This window comes from Zerene cesonia, chromosome 12 (assembly GCF_012273895.1).
Source record: "Zerene cesonia ecotype Mississippi chromosome 12, Zerene_cesonia_1.1, whole genome shotgun sequence".
NCBI lineage: Eukaryota > Metazoa > Arthropoda > Insecta > Lepidoptera > Pieridae > Zerene > Zerene cesonia.
Window position 1 is genome coordinate 3,731,821 of NC_052113.1, and position 21,878 is coordinate 3,753,698.

Here is a 21,878-nt window from a genome sequence, read left to right on the forward strand (position 1 = left end):
GGTTTCTATGCCACGCTTCTACGATAATATGTCAATAATCTTTTATAACTTTTGAATTTGTAACGGATCTTTGTTGTCTATGTAATTTTAATTTTAATTCAATAAAGGTATATTATTATTATTATTATTATTATTAACAGTATTAAATTGCAAGCGAAGAGCCTTTCTAGCGAGTGTGAATTGGAAAAAAGGTAAACTAGAGAACAATACGAGGGCACCAGTTAACACCGGAGTGCTTGGGCATATCTCGTAATACGCTGCGATACTACGGCTTATTCGGCCAGAATAGAAAATTTATCGTTTTGCAACAATGGGGTGCTTAATCCAATTTTGCTTGGCTCTCGTGATTTAATTCCGTTGGCTCATACGATTCAAATATACAATGGTCTGAGCTTTGCTTTTGAAACGTTTTCATTACCGCTAGACCGGATATTATGCACTCGTGCTTCATTGTTGCTGAATAGTGCATTTGAAAACATTATAAATATTTATGAGGCTTACGATACCTGGCTGAAAAACATCGGACATTTTAAGTTTTGAATAATAGAAATGACATATTAATAAGGCTGGGTGAAGTGTTTTAATCGTGATTAATTTTTAACACGCTCATATTAACTTCACCTGTTTAACCTATTCCTTTAGAGTCTATTTTGTCAGCTTTTATAATAACACTACAATAATCTCAAGTAAAGCGTAATTTGTTATTTTTTCGAAACTATATTATGTTTATTTTAAATTGCAGTTTCTTCGTATTTCAAGCGCTGGCATTAATCTTGCTTCAAATTTTTATTTAATAAATGTATTTTCTCAGATTGTATTGATAACGATGACAACATTTTTGCTTGTAATATTTTAAAAGGAGGTTTTTTATATTTGTATTAAATACGTAAAACATAAATGAATTGAAAACTATACTCAATAAAAAAATAAGAGGATAATATGTAAACTAAGGATAAAAGTAAATTTGTTAATCTTTTAACGAGTGAATTCATTATAAAAAGTTCAAAGGTTCTCCGATCTTTCAAGGGTATCTATACAAAGTGATCAATTGCTTGATTGAATATTGATTTTAATAAACAAGTTGATCTAAGAGGATTAGTTTGTTTATTTTATACTGTCTAACTTTTCAATTAGATCAAATTAAATCAAAATAAAGCTATCAATTTAACTCTTCTTATATATATATTTCTCAGTCGTGATTTGATTAGGTCGGTGATCTATTATCCATTTGCATCGTATTTCATATTCATAAACAATGTACCAGTCGTGCAAATTTTGTCAAATTGTGAAAATCAAAAAAAATATTTGTGTAACTGTTTTTCCTTTCAATTGTTTTAGATGCGAGGTACTAAACATAATTTTACAAAATTCAAAAGGTCCGCGGATATATTAGAAGAACCTTACACAATATGCTTGATCATTTTTGGTTGTTATTTATTAAAAATTATTTAGCATCACAAACAGAACACGCTGCCCTCAGTTGCAAGCCGGCCTTGGAATTGTCTAGTCATGTTCCATCATCAATCCATCATCAATCAATCAAGATTCTCGAGAGAACTGACCAGTAATTTTACAAACGATTCTTGATACTTGAAAAGACACTATTATAAATGGAAGAACAACTTTAGGGGACCGATATAAAGAGAGAAAACAATGTTTTAGTCTCTACGAAGTCATTATTATGTCCTTAAATGCAATTGGATGTATATTGATTGTACCTACTGTAATAATTACCATAGCAAATATTAGTATAGGTAGGTAAGATTACGAGTATGCAAGCCTGAATGCTTCATGTATGATTACATTATTATTTGCGTTAATATTTCCAACGTATTTATGTAATTGATTTTCGTCTCTGATTGGACGAATTGTAAATTACTGAAAATAAACGTGTTATTGCGTTAGTTTCAGACTGAATTATCGGAAATTCATTTCATGCTAATTAATAACTTAAACTTTCAATGTTGTCATAATTGTTCTTCCATATAAATTCATAATTTTGAAAGCTACTTTGCAAATGAAATAAACATTTTTTTCTATTAGTCATTTTCTTATATGGTTCATATGCTTAATCCTTTTTTAATACAATGCCCATTTTTATCCGTTCTTATAACTGGTTACAATAATAATATTATGCCATAACTATTCATGCAATAACGTTCATCTATTCAATCACAATTATTATCAAAAACCTGCAAGCAAACGGCGTGTAAAACTACGTCGTTTATTAGTATAGTAGATTAATAATAAATAGCTTAAAAAGTGTGTTTTGAATGCGCACATCTCGGGAACTAGTGGTGTTTAAGAATATTTGTACCACGGGCCAAGCCACAGCGGACCGCCAGCATAAAAATACTAAACTAGTTAGACGAGACAAAGCCAGTCAGCACAGCGATCCATTAAATTACCTTAACAAAAAGCGTTGATTAATATGTGGGTGCTCGTCCGATAAGGCTTAGCAATTGAGCAGAGTGCACTACAGATTAAATGCATTTTGTCGAGAGCAGTCGCTTTATAAAAATAACGGAGTGATTGGAATCAGTGTGTTGACACATTCGACGGTGGGGATAACACATGACGGACGTGTTATAGTCGAATCGTCGGTAGCAGCTTTGTTGGCAACAAAACACTGCTTTGATTAGGCGTTGTTAAGGTTAATAATGATGATTAGTTACACCGGACAATGCTATGTTTAAAATACATTTATTTGTGGTTCAATGAACGATGTCAAAAAAAATATAGATATATTTTTGTCGTTATTTGAATTTTATATATATTTGCTTACATTTCGATAAACATCAAATAATTTTTTTATGACGTTCTTAAAAAAATATGACAAATTAATTTACGGCTCAACTCAACTAGTCTGTGACTGTTATGTGTGTGATCTAAATAACATGAGCTGGCTATCACCATAAGAAGTTAAGATTGAAAATTCAGTAAAATCTAAGGCAAATGACAAAAAAAGCACTAGCAGCGACGGCACGCCAGGCAGCGAACGTCAATGTGCTCAAACAATTTGAGTTCGGCTCAAGTTCCCTGCTCTTTGCCATTCGCTCTTTGTAGATTTACAATGCTTTGTTTCGTCGGTTGTAAATTTTTACTTGTCCCATTTTGCTTCGCGTCTGTAAAAGCCTTGCTTTTAAGTGAAATACAAATGTATCCTGTTGTTGCATTTAGCGAAGTTGGATAATATTTCGTATATTGATAGTCAAATTTTGTATCTTTTACTAGCTGTTGCCCGTAGCCTCGCCCACGTAGTCTAATACTTTTACATGGTATCTACACTTTAATGGCCAATTTTATTCTCTTTGGGGTAGAATTTATAAAAATCCTTTCTTAGCGAATGCCTACAACGTAGTGGTTATCTGATATTAAATGATACCATTATATATTAATCGAATATTTTCAAAGAAAAGCAAATATGGCAACCACTTTTTAGATTGTTGTTTACAACTGGATATATCACTATAGGCACTGCAATTTTAGCAAAATAAAAAAATGATGCTTCAATGCAAATAGTAAAACTTGTAATAATACAAAATGCAAGTGGCCTTGAACGTGAAATTGGTATTTTATTTGTTAAGAAAACAATTCTAGGGGCATCCCACGCGTGCACGTGCTAATGGGTGTCGTGAAAAATCGTTTTCCCTTACTTGAAACATGGTATGCTACAATAACTGAAAAAATCCGTCCACTACATGTGACGCCAGAATCGTGAGCAATCCGCTACGATTTTAATATTAGCTATTTATGACATTGTGACAGTTTTTTGTTTCTTTTCAACAACTTTCTGTTGTATTGTTTTTGGCTGTAAGTTATTTTGGGTACGTTTATCATTAAAGTGGATTTGGTTGTTATCAGCAGTTGATTTATTTGTTCTAAAGGACTATCTAATAAAAGTCTGAAAGAAAATCTAATAAAGCACTATCTATAATAAAAACTAATACAACTACTAACTATAAAAACAAATCGCTTGTACATTTATCAGAAAATGGGCAGTTTATAATATCGTGTAACGACTAATCGATTTTCTCCCTATAAAAGTAAATAAAATTTCATGTTATTACATGTGAATATACATTTTTAAACTACACCTTACACACGACATAGCTATGAGAAAAATATGATTATCTTTTCTGTCGTTGAAACTGAAGTTGCTTTAAAAATGTTGCGCTCAAAGATTCACAAATAAACTTAATAAGCGTATTCAGTGCAGTTGCTTCTTCGTACTCAAAACATAAAATTTTCAATAAGTCGTTATAGTGAAATAATAATGCAAAAAATACAAATAATATACCCTATATTTCACGCCCTAATCAATGTTTTTTATCTATACCCTATTTTATTCATAATTTGCCGTAAAACAAAGAAACCTCTTTTAGCTAATTCGCAATATAAAAGTAATGCGTATTCTCCATAAACGCCACTATTGCGAAGCATAGCAATATTTGCATTTTGGCTACTCTAGCTGGCGCGCGTTTCGGTTTCATAAAAATAATTTCCTAGATGTCCCTTGTATTTTTTATCTACACAGATAAATTCGTCTGCAGCACTATTTTATGTAAAGCTATGCGACCGTTCAAAATATTTCCTAATAAAAGTGGCTTATGACTTCACAAAGCTATTTTAACTTTTTACAACTGCACATTATTTCTTCTCTCTATTTTCGATTCTGGAAAGGCAAAAGCTTTTAATAACCAAGTACTAAACAGTTAATCTACAGTCAAATTCATGTTGTTCTCAAATTATAATAAAAGAAAAAGGGAACTTTTTAATTTGGAACATTAGGTCGATATTATTTGCATGCGAATTATTATTTTCTTATTACTTCTTTCGATAACATCGTAATGACCCAAAGTTTAGGTTACCCTTAGTTTAGATCGCTAAGGCCTTGTATATAAAACGTCCAAATCTTGTGATTCGACCGTCATAAAAAGTTCGAAGCTTAACAGGTACCATTACGGTCAGCTACCATAAATATGGCGACGCACGAATTAAATCGTGTAACTAATAATAGCGCCTTATCTCCTAAACTACTTCCACGCCATGTAATTATCGCTCAATAACCATCAACTACACAGGATTACCAGCGATGAATTATAATTTTCTGAAATTGAATTCCCACTAATACCGGCTATTTGCATAATAATGAGCCCGCTTCCGATTAAAGTTTCATTACTCACTCCTTGAGGGTTCCGTAGTTAAACAATTCATTCTGTTGGTCGGGTTTTTGGTGTAATGATCGGGCAGTTTAAAAATAATGTACGGATTGTTGTAACGTTTATCTGTATAGGTAGGTGTTTTTATTATATTGAAGAAAGTTTTTTTGTATTTTCATTTATCAAAATTTCACAAATAACCTGTTGGTAAGATCGTTGAACATTATAAAATATACATTTTATGTATTGTTATGTATTGTTTTGTTAATTATATTCGTTTAGTAACAAAATAATATTACATATATAGATACTAGCGCCACTTACCGATTATATAAGATACATTGCGTTTTAATACTACATAACTAAAGTTTATCTACGTTTTATAGATGCTTTCATCGTTTATTTTTAATACAAATTATTGCTTATATTCCTAAAACACTGATATAAAGGAAAAGGTCTTTGAAACAGAACTCCCTTGATCATGCGATTATCAAGTAGATTCATAACAGACTCGTCAAGCCTTCAGTGTTCAATGTCTTTCCACTAAAGGATACTGGAATTAACCTTAAGTTCCCAGACCTTAGCTGTCGGCACTGTCAAGTCCGCGCATACCGGCGAATGAAAAGCGTCCTTAATTACCATTTCCACGTTGCAGTGAATCAAGCTATTAGACAACAAAGGAATCGATTATTCGCAGGACGTTCTTATTGTTCCCCTAATAATATAAGTTTGTTATATAAATTAAGAGCATTTCTTAGATCGGACTTAACGATGACGGGTCTTGATAATATCGAAGCAATTCTTCCATGATAGCTTGGATTGTTTCGTTTAAATAGATTTATGAGTTTAGGTTTAAATAATTTGTTCTCTAACGTATCTATGCCTTAAACGTAATTGATGTTATACATTTCTAAATATTGTAATAAATATGTAGGCACTATAATGAGAAATTTTGAAAGAATACTTCTATAATATTTAATCCGTTTGATCCGATACTTGATGAACCCTATACTTTTGTTAATAATTCGAAACCAATTTGTATATATTTCCGTGATGTTAGCCGTGAACTTCTATTAAATCTTATTTAAGGGGAATATGTAATTATTCAAGATCCAGGTACGTAACGGGAGATTTTATTTAATACTTTGTTCAATTAATTTTACGAAATAGCACGTGACACACTGAATACAAGTTCAGAAATATTTAATACCCATCATAAGTCATACATAGTCATGTAAAACGGATAAATATAAATATAAGAAGAAATGTAGATATCGACTTCTACTACATATAATTCTAATAAATGAGTAAAGTCTCAATTTAATTTAAGCATAGGAAAATAGTAATCAAGTAGTTTTGTTTGATACGGCATTGATCCATATCATAGGGTATAAAATAACCCCGATTTTTAAGAGGTTACAAACTCGTAATAATATTTATTTTTCGCCTACAAATATCATATAAAAATCGCAATTTACAAAACGTTTGCTAAACTAAGAAACCGTCAGTTCAGCTTATACAATTAAACGAGGTAATTGAATAATTTCCCCATTATAACGCGTCACGACGCGCGTTCGGTTCAGATCTAATGTAGGTACCTACTAATTATATCCTTAAAACATATTAATATTTCAAGTACTTAATAATTGCATACTGAAGTCAATTAGAGTTTGTTTTATCTTGGTAAATTGATTTCGAGATACTATAATAAGAACTACCTTAATTGGTGGATCCATAAATAATAATAATATGTAAATATAGTATGAAATATTTTACAAATAAACACTACAATAACATTATATGACAATATTTTAAATTTTAATATAGGTTATTATGTTTAGAACATTTTCAATTTTTTGAGCTACGTTTGAAGTTTAATCCATAACCGCACTCTGTAATAAATCATTTCTGGGAAGTAAGAATAAAATCGAAAAGTAATAAAAATTCAAAGCTATTCCAATACAGGACTTGGCAAGCCAACGGATTTGCATGAAAATTCTACTGTATAGTAAATATAAGTTTATGAACTTGATATATATAAAAATTCCCATATAACAGTATGAATGCAAAAGAAACTCTATTTATCACTTTTTCTAACCTAAACCACTGAATCTATTTGAATGATATTTGGTGCGAAGATAGTCTGAGACCAGATAAAGGAGAAAATACTGTTTTCTTCATGTCATAAATATTTTTTACAGTTAAATTTGTTTGAATGCATAAAAATATATTAACCAAATCGATCGAACGCTAAAAGCTACACTATAAATTAATTAATAGGTTATTATTTAGCAATAAGATTATTAACTCATAATTCATAACCTTTTGTACGCTCAGTTAAACAGCAATAGCGCCACTTCCCTGAGGTCTAATGTTAAGATTCCATCGGGTTTGACCATTGTTATCACTACCTCTCGTTAAGGTAGTGAAATGGCCTTCCACTGAGTTATGCGCCTATCCTTTTGTTAGTAAACGAGCTTTGATCGATCTTACAACAATAGGCCAATTTCAATCCTAGTCTCGTTTATATCCAGAGTAAATACAATGGTTCGATGATAAACGAGTTGGGAAATCTTACAATAATTTAGACTCGTTAGGACCCTGAATGGGAAACGATTTTCAAAGAAATATTTGATTAATAATGGCACGAAATAGCGACATTATTGCGCCCTGTGATACATTAAATAAGATTATTATTTATTTACTTAATTTGCAACTCTCAAATACAAGCTTTCTAATGTAATATTCATGGCATTGTTATGATAAGCGATGTGACTTATACAAGGGACTATAATGTAAATTAATTTTTCATTGTATTAAATTTTAATTTAAACATGAAACAGGCTATGTATTATTTGAAGCAAAAGTACATCCTTGAATGTATTTATATACGAACATTAAAACACTTTTTTATGACATTATCAACCAAAATATTTTAACGAGCAATGTGCGGAGCAACAAGAAGCTATGCAATAAAATTGAATTTTCACACACATCGTAACATTCTGTATGAAATATGTATGAATCATTTTTGCCATTTGGCGAACAATTGGCGAATGGCTATCAATTCTCAATTGATATTCCAATGAAGCTTTATTATTACCGCATAAAATATTCTTGATACGCGATCCTATACTTTTTAGGTCCGGTTATATGAAAATAAATTTCTTTGAGCTATTAGGCACCTATAGCAAATAGAAACTAGCTTTTGAAAATTATCAAAATTTTCCTTGTTTTATTTACAGTATTTATATGTATTAATTGTATGTATAATTTTTGCTATCTGCATTTTTAAGTTTTTTGTACACGTTCATTTATCTATTTTTGTAAGACAATAAAGAATTTTCATCATTCATTCAGAATATTAACTAGATAATTTTATATTATAAAGAATTGTTGCTGCTGTAGGTAACATTCACAATATATAATGATAGAAGTTAAGATGACTTTATCTCATTATATATTTCCCAATTTTCCTCTGAAACCGCTGGACCGATTGTCATAAAAGTTTGTGCACATATCTGTTAGGTCTGAGAAAGTCAGAACAGCGTTTGCCGGCTCAGCTAATATTATATTCCCCTTACAAAATTATTAAAAATCATTAAACTTACAATCGTTCTCACAAATTTTGTGAGAACGATTGTATTTTGTCCACAGATTTTGTGGGCTCAGGCTCAAAATACATGTCTTTAGAACTGTTAACCTAAATTTTATACGGAATATTTTTAAATACACATAAAACGTAAAAGCTGTCTTCACCATAAATCCATCTCTTTCCCACCAATCTTCAAAATGACTTCCATTGAAATGTCAAATGAAATCATATTCCTTCAAGCTGACATCGAATAAACGTCGTAAAAGGATCCACTAGGAGGAATGTGAATTATAAGGAAATCTTCGCTCGCTTCAAATTCTAGTCTAGACAGCATCTAGACTTTAATATGGCAGCTACAAAGCTGGGCTTCAGAGAGCCATCGACGATATTGAGAAGCAGTAATAACGTTACGTCTGTGCCCCTTCGTGCTCCCATGAACGTTTGATACATTGTCGTTGACGACACAAGTTTTTTTTTTCAGTTTTTTTTTTATGAATGAAACATTAAATTATTATTCCAAACAACTAAAACATTTCCTCAAAGCAACTTTTTATTTTACAATTCTTTTTCCAATTCACGAAGCGTATTTAATTGTTATTAATATTGCATGTCTCAACTCTCAATGGTTGGATTTTTACATTAATGTATGGATGTTCATCGCGTTAAAACTGCTTAAATATTCAAACTTTCTTGCATATTATGGTCTGAATTAGGACACACTTTCTAACCGCACCACAGTTTCGCCGCGGGCTCCAGCTAGTCAATTATGAATGTAAAATAAGATAAAACATGAAGTTCTAAATAAACTACTTCTTTTAAATTCAAAAGTCCGTATTGACTTTATAAACGAGAAGTAATGATAACTCACCGTTTCCATGTTGTATCTGTTAATTAAATATGTTGATATATCGATTTAAATAAGGTAAATTACCATTTATTGTAATTAATTGATAAGAAAAACCTGGTATTTATCTTGTTCAATCATTAAATTACATAAATATTTATTTCAGTAATTGTCTGACATTCAAGAATAAACAGCTTGATTTTATCCGCTTATATGTAATATAATATGTGTATAATCTGCTATACATTTCAGTATATTTTTTAAACTGATATGTATAAATAACGGCAAAAGCACATTCAAAATTAACACATGGCGTACATTAACATAACAATTTAGAGGTAATTTCTCTATTTATCTGTGCTGTTTAGTCCAGAAAACTGCATTAAACTAATTGTCAGTCTTTGAAGGGAAATTCATGTAAATTATTATGCGCGCTAGACTTATTTCAAAACTTATCGCCATTATAAAATAAATTGCTTTCGAAAACTAGCTCGCGCTCCGCTTCCGTGCGGCCTCTAATTTCATATTTGATACATATTTTTTATACATTGAAGACTAACAAAAACAAAAAATATGCAATTGAGTAAAACCTAATATAATTTTTCTTTATACACCCAGATATGAACGCCGAATATCATAATCGTTGAAAGACGCTTATGCAAATTATACATTACGTATGCAGGGGTATACAAGTAAGACGTGTACGGTAGCTAATTAATAAGCCTTAGTCTCGTTTGTCATGCAAACCAGACCTCAGGGTAATTACCAGGCATCTTTAGCTTGATTGGCGTTTCATTTGGATAATCGTTGTTGTAGGATTCTCTAGTGGCAACTTGCTGGATCTAATTGGCTAATTATCTTAAAAAGATCTTTATTCTTTATGTTTCTGTTCAGTCGAGTCATTATCTTAATTAATTGTCAATTTGATTCCTTACCAGTGGCCTTATAAAACGGGCTATTGGGACCTGTTCGATGCAAATTATTTAAAACCTTATTTAGGCATCTCCGGAATCCAGGCAGATAATTGTTAGGTTTCGTTTGAAAAAACCGCTAATAAACAGTTGGTATGATGAAACAAAATATCATTTAATTACATAGATATGGAACATTAGTGTGACATTATTCTCATTATACTTTAGCACTGAACTGATCAACTAGAATCTTGAACAAGATCCATCCAATCCAGTATATTAGCTATATATTATATTATTACTAGCTGACCCGGTAACGCTGTTCTGCCTTATTCTTATCATTTTATGAAAATAGGTGTTAGCTAATTTTCAGACCTACACGATATGCACACAAATATAATTTGAATCGGTGACACGAGAATTTTATATATAAGTCAATCAAATTAGTGTCGACTGATCGAATAAGTGACCAAGACGTATTTGATAAAGTTATTTCTTTATTATAGCGACTGAATAATTTAAAATATTACAATTGTATTTCTCTCAATATTTGTAATAAAATTATAAAAATGTTAAAATGGATAATTTATTGCCATTTAAATAATGCTAACGCTTGTTCGTTTAAAGTTTAAGGGTCACCGTAAACAGCGACTGTTTCGTATTTCGTCCAAAAACCCTCATCCCTCATGCTGATCGATGAGTCTGAACTTCGAAATTACACGACTTTTACAACGCGTGGACAGCTAACCGTAATAAATTCTATTGGAGCTTTATACTGTTTAAATTGCTTAGGTATTTACGTAACTTTAGTTTAAAGTAAAGGAAATGAAGAAAAAAAACATTTTTATTCTACCATAATTAATTGCATTTGAAACATGGTTTATTGCTGTTCAGTGTCATCTAGGTGGCATACTAAAGATCCTCAAGTTAGCAACAGATTTTATTGGCCAACTTGCAGACTGTTTAAGATAAATGTTAACCTTTTACTACAGCTACGTCGGTGGTATTTATTTACACTTATATACAAACTATTAGGCACGAAGAAATGTTTGATGAAGTTTGCAAGCGACTCGAACTCCAAGCTTTATCCACTAGTTTTTTGAAGGCAACTTCATTAGATATGATGATCATATTAATGAAGACTCCAAACAATTAATTTATACAAAAGATATGTCCATAGGCGGTATTTGAGAAATGACAAAACTTTCCTATCAAAATAAAAATAATCACAAAAATCGGTTGTGTATGTCATGATAACCCACGGACTTATCGACTCGCAAAACCGAAAACACTCTCGAATTAAAACGTCGTTCGTTTTCGATAGCGTCGGTTAATAAATTAGTTACTAGGCACAATTGTACCAATTATGGAGATTAAAATTATAAATGGGCACTTTTGTGGCAATTCATATTATGAGGATGTTCATTTATTTCTAATTTAACTTTATCGCAATATGTGTGTTTGAAATTCCGACTCCCGTTAATAAACTTGTCCGGTCTGCCATTCCCCTTTTATACTTTTTTGCATGTGTGCTCCATTTTCTGCTTGGAAATTCTGGCTTAAAAACTTCCATCGTGAATCAAAGATTTGGCTTACAACATGAATGACATAAATCATAGGGTTGCAATTGTGGCATATTTCACACGAACGGTTCAAAAAGTACCGGCAAAATTTTAGGCTTTGTTTCAGAAATTTGAATTAATAACGTTTAGGAATTAATATAATAAAAATATACCACAATTATCATGACAAAACTAGACAGGATTACCAAAGGGAACTTTAAAAAGTACTTGATAAAATACAAAACGTGTACAGTTGTGTGTTACTCTCCAATGATTAATTTTATTGAACTCAACTCATAATCTTTTACAAGTATTTATGAACAGTTGTATTTAAAATTGCACCCTGTTATCGTGCCGGGAATGTCGTGATTTCGAAATGAATTTACATCATAATTTACCAATTATAAACATCAAAACTTTACCAATTTCTTCTTACAGAAAAATATATAAATAAATCCAGCGCGTCGCTGCTACATTAAAGGAAATTCAAATCACAAAATAATATATAAAAGAGCAATTCCTTACCGAATCGCAGTCCTCGTTATTTACTCATTAAAACTTCAAATTGAAGGCGTTCCCGATCGCAATGAAAAAGTAAAATAAACTTTTGAATGATACAGCAACAGGAAAGACGCATTGAAATGGGAGAGGAAATATTTCGACGAAATAAATATTCTACCTTCAGACGTTGAGCTTTATATGTTTTTTCTGTGTGTATATTTTTGTTCTTGTATCCACATATTTACTTGTCCCAACAACAATCTACAAAGATGTTAGTATAAAGGCCAGTAAAGAGAATTGCGTAGAAAGATAGGATGTGTTTTAATAAACGGAAAATAGCCGCATACAAGAGGAGACTACAAAAAGTTTTTTGTATCAAGGTATTCTTTGTTCTAGCTTTTGTTTTTCATTTTTAAAATAACCAATATATTCACTGTTTGAGGATTAACTAAAAAAAACAGTCGTAATATTTCTAAAAAAAATTAACGAATGTGCTAAATTGTTAACTTTTTTAATTTCTGAAAAACGTTTCTGATGGTTTCTTATAAAACGATTTATTAATATCATAGTTAGTATCAATTACATATTAGTTATATTGAGTATATATATTCTGTTAACTATATAAACATCGTTCATAAACATCTTTAATTAGTTTTAAATAATTGCCCCTGCTTTACTTAAAACTACAAAAAAAAAACCTTTTTAAACACCCAAGAAAGCAGCAATATATCAAGGTAAATAAATACTCTGTGAAGGAATTTAATCATGGACGAAATCACAAATGAAAAATCACAGTTACGAAAAGCGCGTGGCTACGAAATTAGGGATCCCCTTCTAAAATTCAACCCAAAGGTCTCTGGGGTACACTCTATATTAACGGAGGGTTCCGGTCTTATTAAAAGTGAGTGCAGTGAAACTTCAAACACCTTAAGGCTGTTGTCCTTTGTCCCTTTTGTTAGTCAACATCTGGGATCTTATGTCCGAGACTGACATGATTTCACCAAGTTAAATCTTAGTTTACAAAGTCGAATCTGGCTTTGACGTTATTACTCATAAATTAATTTAATATTTTCAAATACAGACATCAATATGATCTATAAATAATATGGACATCATTTTAAAATAAATATTTGTATAAACTCGTAACATGTAACTAATTGTTGTGTCAATAAATATATATTAGTGTACCTACAACAAATCCATATTCAAATACAAATAAAGAAAATGTAACTGGTAGATTAATTCAATCAAATTCATAGCGATTTTACCTCACAAAGAAAATACGTAACGTAATAATATCAGATTTATTATTTCAATAAAGCATGTCGTTTCATTTTATCGCTACAGAGAAATTAAAGGGGGATCAGTTTAAAACAAAGGAGTTTTATTCCTCTTGCAGCTTAGAAAATTTCGTAAAATTTGCTCAGTCACCCTCTTTTGAATGAATTATTCAACGCATCGTAAAACGCAGGGCCAAGCCCTGGAGTTCATGGTACGGTTGTCTGTCAAAGTGTCAATTAAAACGCTACTTGTATTAATCTTAAACTACACTTAAACGACAGTATTTAATTATTTGATTTGATGAATGTCGTTCACGTATTTTACCATTTAAGAGCATTTCACTTCTCTTGCCTAATTTAATTTGACAATGATCCATGGCTATTTCAGTTGAAAGAAGGTTTTAACCAACCTCCAACATTTACTGTTTTTATAAATAAAGAAAACATCCTTATAGCACCTAACGGAAAATCCGTATATTAAACCTTTAACTCAGATTTAAATTGGAATGTATCCTATTAACATCGATTTGAAGATAAAGCGTCTCTAAGTGAATTTCCCTTCGTTTTTTAATAAGATCGCCCCCGTACAGAATACTTATTAGGGTGCGTGCATTTTATTGTCCAGAATAATCCAGTTCATTTTCTCTTTATACTAACATAATATATACTTTATAGGTATTATAACCAGTCCACACGATAGCGACTTGCAGCACAGCATGCAGGGATGAGTTCCCACAAACATAATGTGTGAAGTGAAATTTGTAGTTTGCGCAATGTCTAATTATTTTACTTTAACGACTTGTTTGCAGCACGTCTACAGCGTTAACTGCTGCTCTCACGAACTTGGCAAGCTATTTTTGCCTGGAGATGTATATATGACGTATGGATAGGATGAGATGGATCAGATATATATATATTTAGTCATTCGTTCCTATTATAACTATGTTATATGTTTAAAGATGAAATATAAATGACTACTTTATATTTAAATATAAAAGTTATGCTCATTTGTGTATGTACTTTATATTTGGTAAATTAAAAATGACATCTGATGAATATCTAATTACAATATACAATTCAGACTTAAATTTTCTTAATCTAGGTATACGTACTCGATCTTACTAGAAAATTGATGTCTATCCGTAATGTTAGGTGCTAAATTTACGTAGGATCTGCCCGCATAGTTCTTAAGAAAATACATTATCTGCGCTAAGTGTTAGAATATATAAGAGTATAATAATAGAAGTTCTCAAAATTGATAATACTGAAGTTCTGAAATGACGGGCCGGACACGCCATAAAAACGTTCATTATACTTTTATTAACCTATAAAGACGAATTATATTAATGTCCTTATCTCGCTCCTTTCAGAACTTTGGAACTATGATCACGAAGTTTCGGAAAATGCTTCATAAACTCTACAAATTAAGTACTTCACGGTTGATGTTTCGTGCTTTATATGGCTGCTTTCTACTTTGAGGAAATGCATTTTTCACTTATAAAGAGAATTTTATATTCGGAAACCCATAAGTTTTCGCTGTTATAACCTAAATTTTATGTTTGATAAGTGTGGTTATGGGTAGGTAATAGATATTCTCTTTATATGAATCATCAGTACTTGAACTTTTCACATTACACCTTTTATTTTGTGAAAATATTGTTTTAAATCCGTTGGTTGAATTGTAATGCCTCTCATTCATGTATTATAGATAGTATCAAGTATTATACTGACAATGACGAGTTACTTAATAAAATTAGTGCCTTTAATATAACCGTCGTCCTATGTAATAAAAAATCATGAACAAATTAAAATCAATTAAAGTTCCGTCATTTGAGACTAGCAGTAAATATTTTATCGTATAATATTGCATATAAAATGTAGTAGGTTCATCATTTACACACATTTTTTGATAAAGCTTATACAGTATCGTAACAGTGTACAAAATTTCACTGACTGAAATATTTCGATCTGCGACGTTAAGCAAATGGAGTGTAAGTGAAAAATTTTAAATTTCTGCACCCTTCCGTCCTTCATGCCGCAGGAAGCGAAATGAAACGATCGTTTGATCACCATTAAAAGTTTTTGAAACATTCCATTGTTTGGATCGACAGCGTAAACATCGAACCGATTGCTGTTTCAGTTATTGCGCATTCATTTGTTCCTAGACCCAATGACTGAGCATTTTTTTTAATTGTAACGGACAGTTGTTTCTTTTGAACCGCGCTTTCTGGTTAAACGCGCGTTATTGGTCCATTTGGGAATGATTCAAATTGAAATGTTTGGAGTATATTGGATGTTCACTCTACACAAATATGAATCGCCGTGCGTTGCTACATAATTAAACGTTGGGTAATGCTTGAAACGAATTGAACGAACGTTTGGAATTTTTGAACAATAATTACTTTCCTCGGAAATTTATTGTCTATAAAAATATTTTAAATGTGTATTGAGGAGTATTAATAAGTTACTATAATTTGATAAAATTAGGTGAATTTGCACGCATTTTAAATAAATATATTAAGAGAAATAGGACTCTAGTAATACGAGTACGTAAACAGAGGTACGATTAAATATGAGGACATCGATTACATTAGGACAAATTAAAACTATTGTATTTGTTTTCTATGTGAAAGTTTCGATATTTATTTTTATATATTTAAGTGTGTGTGTGAGTGTTACTTATAAATGTTCTTAACAAATTTCAGGCCGACAGGTCCAGGAATTCGAGCTGTGCATTGATAGATCAGTCCTTTGTGTTATTTTAAAGTTTTTATGTAAAATAAGATTAATAAGTGGTTATAGAATATAGCTATAAGACATTTGTTTTATAGCGAAAAAGTTAAATCAAAACAAAATAACTTATACAACAAAGCAATCTTTAACTAAAAAAACAAAAAATAAAAAAAATTAACTGTTCCCTAAAACGGTATAAAACTTCGTAACGAATATAAAACTTTTCCCTTCATCTTTCTAAGAAAGCATGCATCCTTAACGTGAACGAAAAAAAACTAAATGTATAATTCAGAAAATTGGAAAGTAAAAGCACTCCCCTAGAGCGAGAGTGGGTCTGTCTGTCTCACTGTCACTTATATATGACAGTGCCGTGTCATTTACCTTTGGATTAATATAACTCGACTTTTCGGTCACCCTTTGATAGAATATTCCCTCAGTATATTATTCCTACAACTAGCAAGGTAATATTAAAGTATATTTAACATAAGCATTTCACCTTTGATCGTTGATTGTGTTACTGACATTTTGTTTGCTATTAAAATAGTAGCATTGGGACCGCGGCATGGCTCGCGTGCACTACAAAACTTCGTACTTAATGGATTTTCTAAGAGGCAGTATGACTTTATTATATGAGTTTTTTTGTGCATAACTAGTGTTTATTACATTTATAATTTTAAAAAATATCTTAACAATCTTATGTTTAAAGACCCATTCAATAAAATATTTTTTTATCCGCCGGTTGCATGTATGTAAGCCCATAAGTTGAACCTAACCTTAGTCTAAAATTACATAAAATATTAAGTTAGTTAAGTAAATCAAATGCCCAGTGGTTTTTACGTGATTCACGCACATACAAACCGACAATCAGAAAAACATAAAAAGATTATTATGCTCTTTTTGGGGTCTATTATATCATCTGTTATTAAATATTTGATGTCTAGATATTAATTAATATTTTTTATAATGTGTATAGATTACAATTTAAATTTAAATTGAGATAATATTATTTATCATAAAAATTAACATATAATGTCAACAAATAAATTTATGTGCATTTGATCAAAAAACTTTTTTTTAATTTAACTTAGTGGACACGATTTACTTCAGATAAAAACACTAAAAATAATTGTTAATCTTCCTACATACTTAATTCATTCGATAATAGAAACAATTTTCTTTGATTTTTTTAATAACAACTCATAGAAGATGTAAAGCATCTTCACATGATCCTTGCAAAATATTCAGAAACATAATATAAAGTATGATAGCGAAAGTTACTTCACGAATGCAGCGTAATGACCCCGGCCCGACCGCTACCCCGCCCCTTCCGTGTTGCCTTTCGTAATGGTATACCCGGGAAATTCCACACTACCTCCCGGAATCAACTTAATTAGTAGTTACAATGTACATTTGATATCTTAAGTCTTGATTATGACGAACAATTAGTTTAAAAACATTGTGTTTTGAACAAACTTGGATTAAATGCCTTATGTGTAACTTTTGGATGACTTATTTTAGGGATAACACATATTATCTATACTAATATTACAAAGCTGAAGAGTTTGTTTGTTTGTTTGAACGCACTAATCTCGAGAACTACCGGTCCGATTTGATAAATTCTTTCAGTGTTAGATAACTCATTTATTAAGGAAGGCATATATGTACCACGGGCGAAGACGGGGCGGACCGCTATAGTAAATAAAATAGAAATTAACTTTTTATACTTTATATACTATTTATATGAATTAATTCGAAATAAAGTTTATTTAATTTGTATTGAAATTAAAACAAATCTAATTAATGTATGTCTACCACCAACATATAACAAATAATAGAGGCATATCAAAATTTTGGAAAATGCACAGCAAAAAATAAACAAACGCATCAAATGAATAAAATAATTGCTATTTAAAAAGTATATATTCTATCAAGTCGTTTATGATTGGAACAGTAGAGTGGATAGACAAATACTCGTTATCCTTTTTATCTTCATAGACTGAATCGAAGCGGCCGAATGAAAACTGCCTTTTACAAAACAAAATAAACTTACTAAGTGCCCCTGTAGTGATAGCTTCTAGATCCATTTCAGAACTATACGTTTGTATTGTCTATTATTTCTATATGCTCCTAATACATAAATGAAGTTTAGTTAAAAATATTCTTCTATATGAAAATATAGAAGAATATTTTTAACTAAAAATTATTATCATGATTTACAATACGGGTTTGCTACGCTTTTATGTCTAAAACTTTTTATGTTTTATGCGGCCAGTTAAAATGAAATAATTATTCAAAAAAATCTTCTGTTAAAGGATATAATTTTTGCAATTTTTATACGATAGTTATCAGTGTTCTAATCCTAAATACAAATGAGAATTAATAAAAATGTATAGATCACATATACGCTAATTATGAATATACATAATTAGAGTTTGACTTCTCGTATTTAGCATTAAAACTTGTAAATTATACGGGTCAGCTATCGAAACTTAAACATAACAAACGGCTGTATGCAATTGGCGCGCTATTTTCTAAGTTTCAGCGAAAGAACAAAGCTAAGCTGTGTACTCGCGGTACACAAGTGCGCCAAACTGCATTTATTGAAGCGGAAAATTGAGATAGTGCCAATTTTATTTTTCAATCCCCTTTGAGTCGTCAGCTTGATACATTACAGATTCAGGATCATTGTGACTCGAGTGGAGTATGCTTTCAAATATATTTCTACGAATGTAGTGTTGCTGTTTTATTTTATTATTCGTACTCTTCAAAATATTGCCGTGCTATGAAATTTGTTTCGAAATGAATTTTCTTGTTTCTCTTTTTGAGTAACGTAAATAGTTTTAAAAATAAAATCGTAATCGTAAATTGAAACAAAAATTATTATACGATAGTATGTAAAAAATTTCGCTTTCATGTAGTGGCATTATCTGTCTGATCTACCAAAAACTACATTATTTGTAAAAACTTTGTGTTGCCATGTCATTTTCCAAATCATTACTTTATAAATAATAGTCACCTATTATTTAAAATAAACTCAAGATCTTCCTTAAGATGGTAAAAACACTAATTTAGTCACTTCCTTATTTTTGGTAAGAGCAAGAGTAGACAAGACGTGTCAGAAGCGGGTTCCCGTAATCAATCATGATGTGGATGACAGCTGTTTTTGCAGTTTGCTTCTCACGCCCTTCCTCTGGAGGGTTATGAAGTGTGAACATTTCTAATTGTTTTTTAAGAAACGGAAGCTACCAAACTGTATAATGTTGTTATGCTATTGTATGCGAATAAGACACAATTTTATACTTTTTGGTGCATTTAACGACACACATTTTAATTAATTATTTTTGGAAACTTCTGCAACGTGTGGATAGTTTATTAATATGTTTTCAGTAGTGAGTATTAATGTATTAGTTTTTATTACTTTTATTTATCTTAAGTTTCATCATTGGTGCTGATTATATTATTATGAACTTAATTACATAGACAAGCAGCTTCACTCAATAAACTTTCTGATTTACTTTCTTACTTCAACGGAAAGCGCTACTTGGCAGGACTGTTGAGGTAAAAAAAACTCAATTTATGACATAATTAAAACGAAAAATACGCTTTCATTATAAAAAATAGTTTAATTAATGTACCTACGCTAATGGATTCACATACTGCCGAAAGCATTAAATACACAAGTTAGGGTAGCCCTTATGTGTAGTAGACGAGGCCTTATCAAATACTTTGACTAATGATAGACAAGACAAATTACTACGGACTAAGGGTTATCCCATTTAATTTGCGTAACAAGATTAAATGCATTTTAAACTATTTATACGAGTTACATATTAAATGTAAATTCCGAATTGATTCATTTAATATTGCCTATTACGAGCTCTAAATATTTATACGGATTGTTAATAAAATGTTAAAACTAAAACTCGAATATACGTAAAATACTGCTTCCTTCTTTTGTTTGAGATATACAAGTTTAAAAATATAAGGCTAACTGTTTGGCTCTTCATGCTATTCAAATCGTAGATGTTTCTTTTTACTTGGAAAGTTGCCGCGAGTGGACAATATATGATACGTGCGTTTTGTGTTAGCATTTAATTTTTTTGTATTTATTTCGTACACAGATTCAACAGAGCTACATGCTTGAATGTATATGAACGCAAAACAGAAAAGTAAATAAATATATATGAAACGAACGATTGAGTTTTGAACTGTACCGTGTAGATAATTCAACATCGTTATTCCATAGGTAATATTCAAGTTATTTGCCAACGTTGTAGGAAGCAGATGAACAGTTTTAGTCAAAAGAACAAACTGTATAAATTCCTCATTTGAAATTATATCAATTCTAGAAAAAAATTCTTACAAACTGATGCCAATACTTTTCTTTCGCTTGTGATGAAGCCTTGAAACGATTTACCACGAGTTTTGCAAAAATTCTATCCAAATATCATTTATATTGATGCCTTCAAAAATGCATGTCTCCAACGTCGTTCTATTAATATCTTTATGTCTTAAGCGGAAAAGCATAAATTGCATTATTATGTACTTGCAGACTGTACAGTAGTGGTGAGCAATCATGTGTGATGATACGCATGCTCATGCGATATACCTACATACCTGATAGATATTAACGGCCACGAAACCTTAAACACGTATTAGATACATATATTATGCATATAATTTATTGTATAAATAAATGTTCGCTTGATGAAATTTCGTTTTAGCTTGATATTAGCTATAATATACATAATATCGCTCTGTCTTTGTTTTCAATAATTGCTTAACATATTTTACAATTAGACTGTTTAATACTACAAAAATACTTACAAAGATTGAGTCATTAAATATAAATATTAAACGCAATATCATAATGTTTTCAAAATAATTTTGACAGATTCATAAACATTCACAGTTGAGATAAGCTGGCATCTGTGCGATTCACTGAATCAGAATCGTAGATAGTGTCTACTAGCTATCACATTCCGAAGAGGAAGATAGCTTTGCGGGTTTTATATTTTCATTATTTTGCAGTAAGTTGCTCCCAGATTGTGTTTTCATATAAAAAATAAGTGTATAGTAAAAAGTTAAGGCTTTCTATTTTAATATTAATAAACTAAAATGAAGTAATAGTTGAATATAATAGTAAATGGCCGTTTAAAATTTATGCAATCCCTGAAAATACATGGAAAGCCATCTTAAAATACTCCACAGTAATGCGTTCCATAACCAGGCTTATTACTAGGAACCATAACATAAATAACTACAATACTTTATCTCATAATAAACAGAT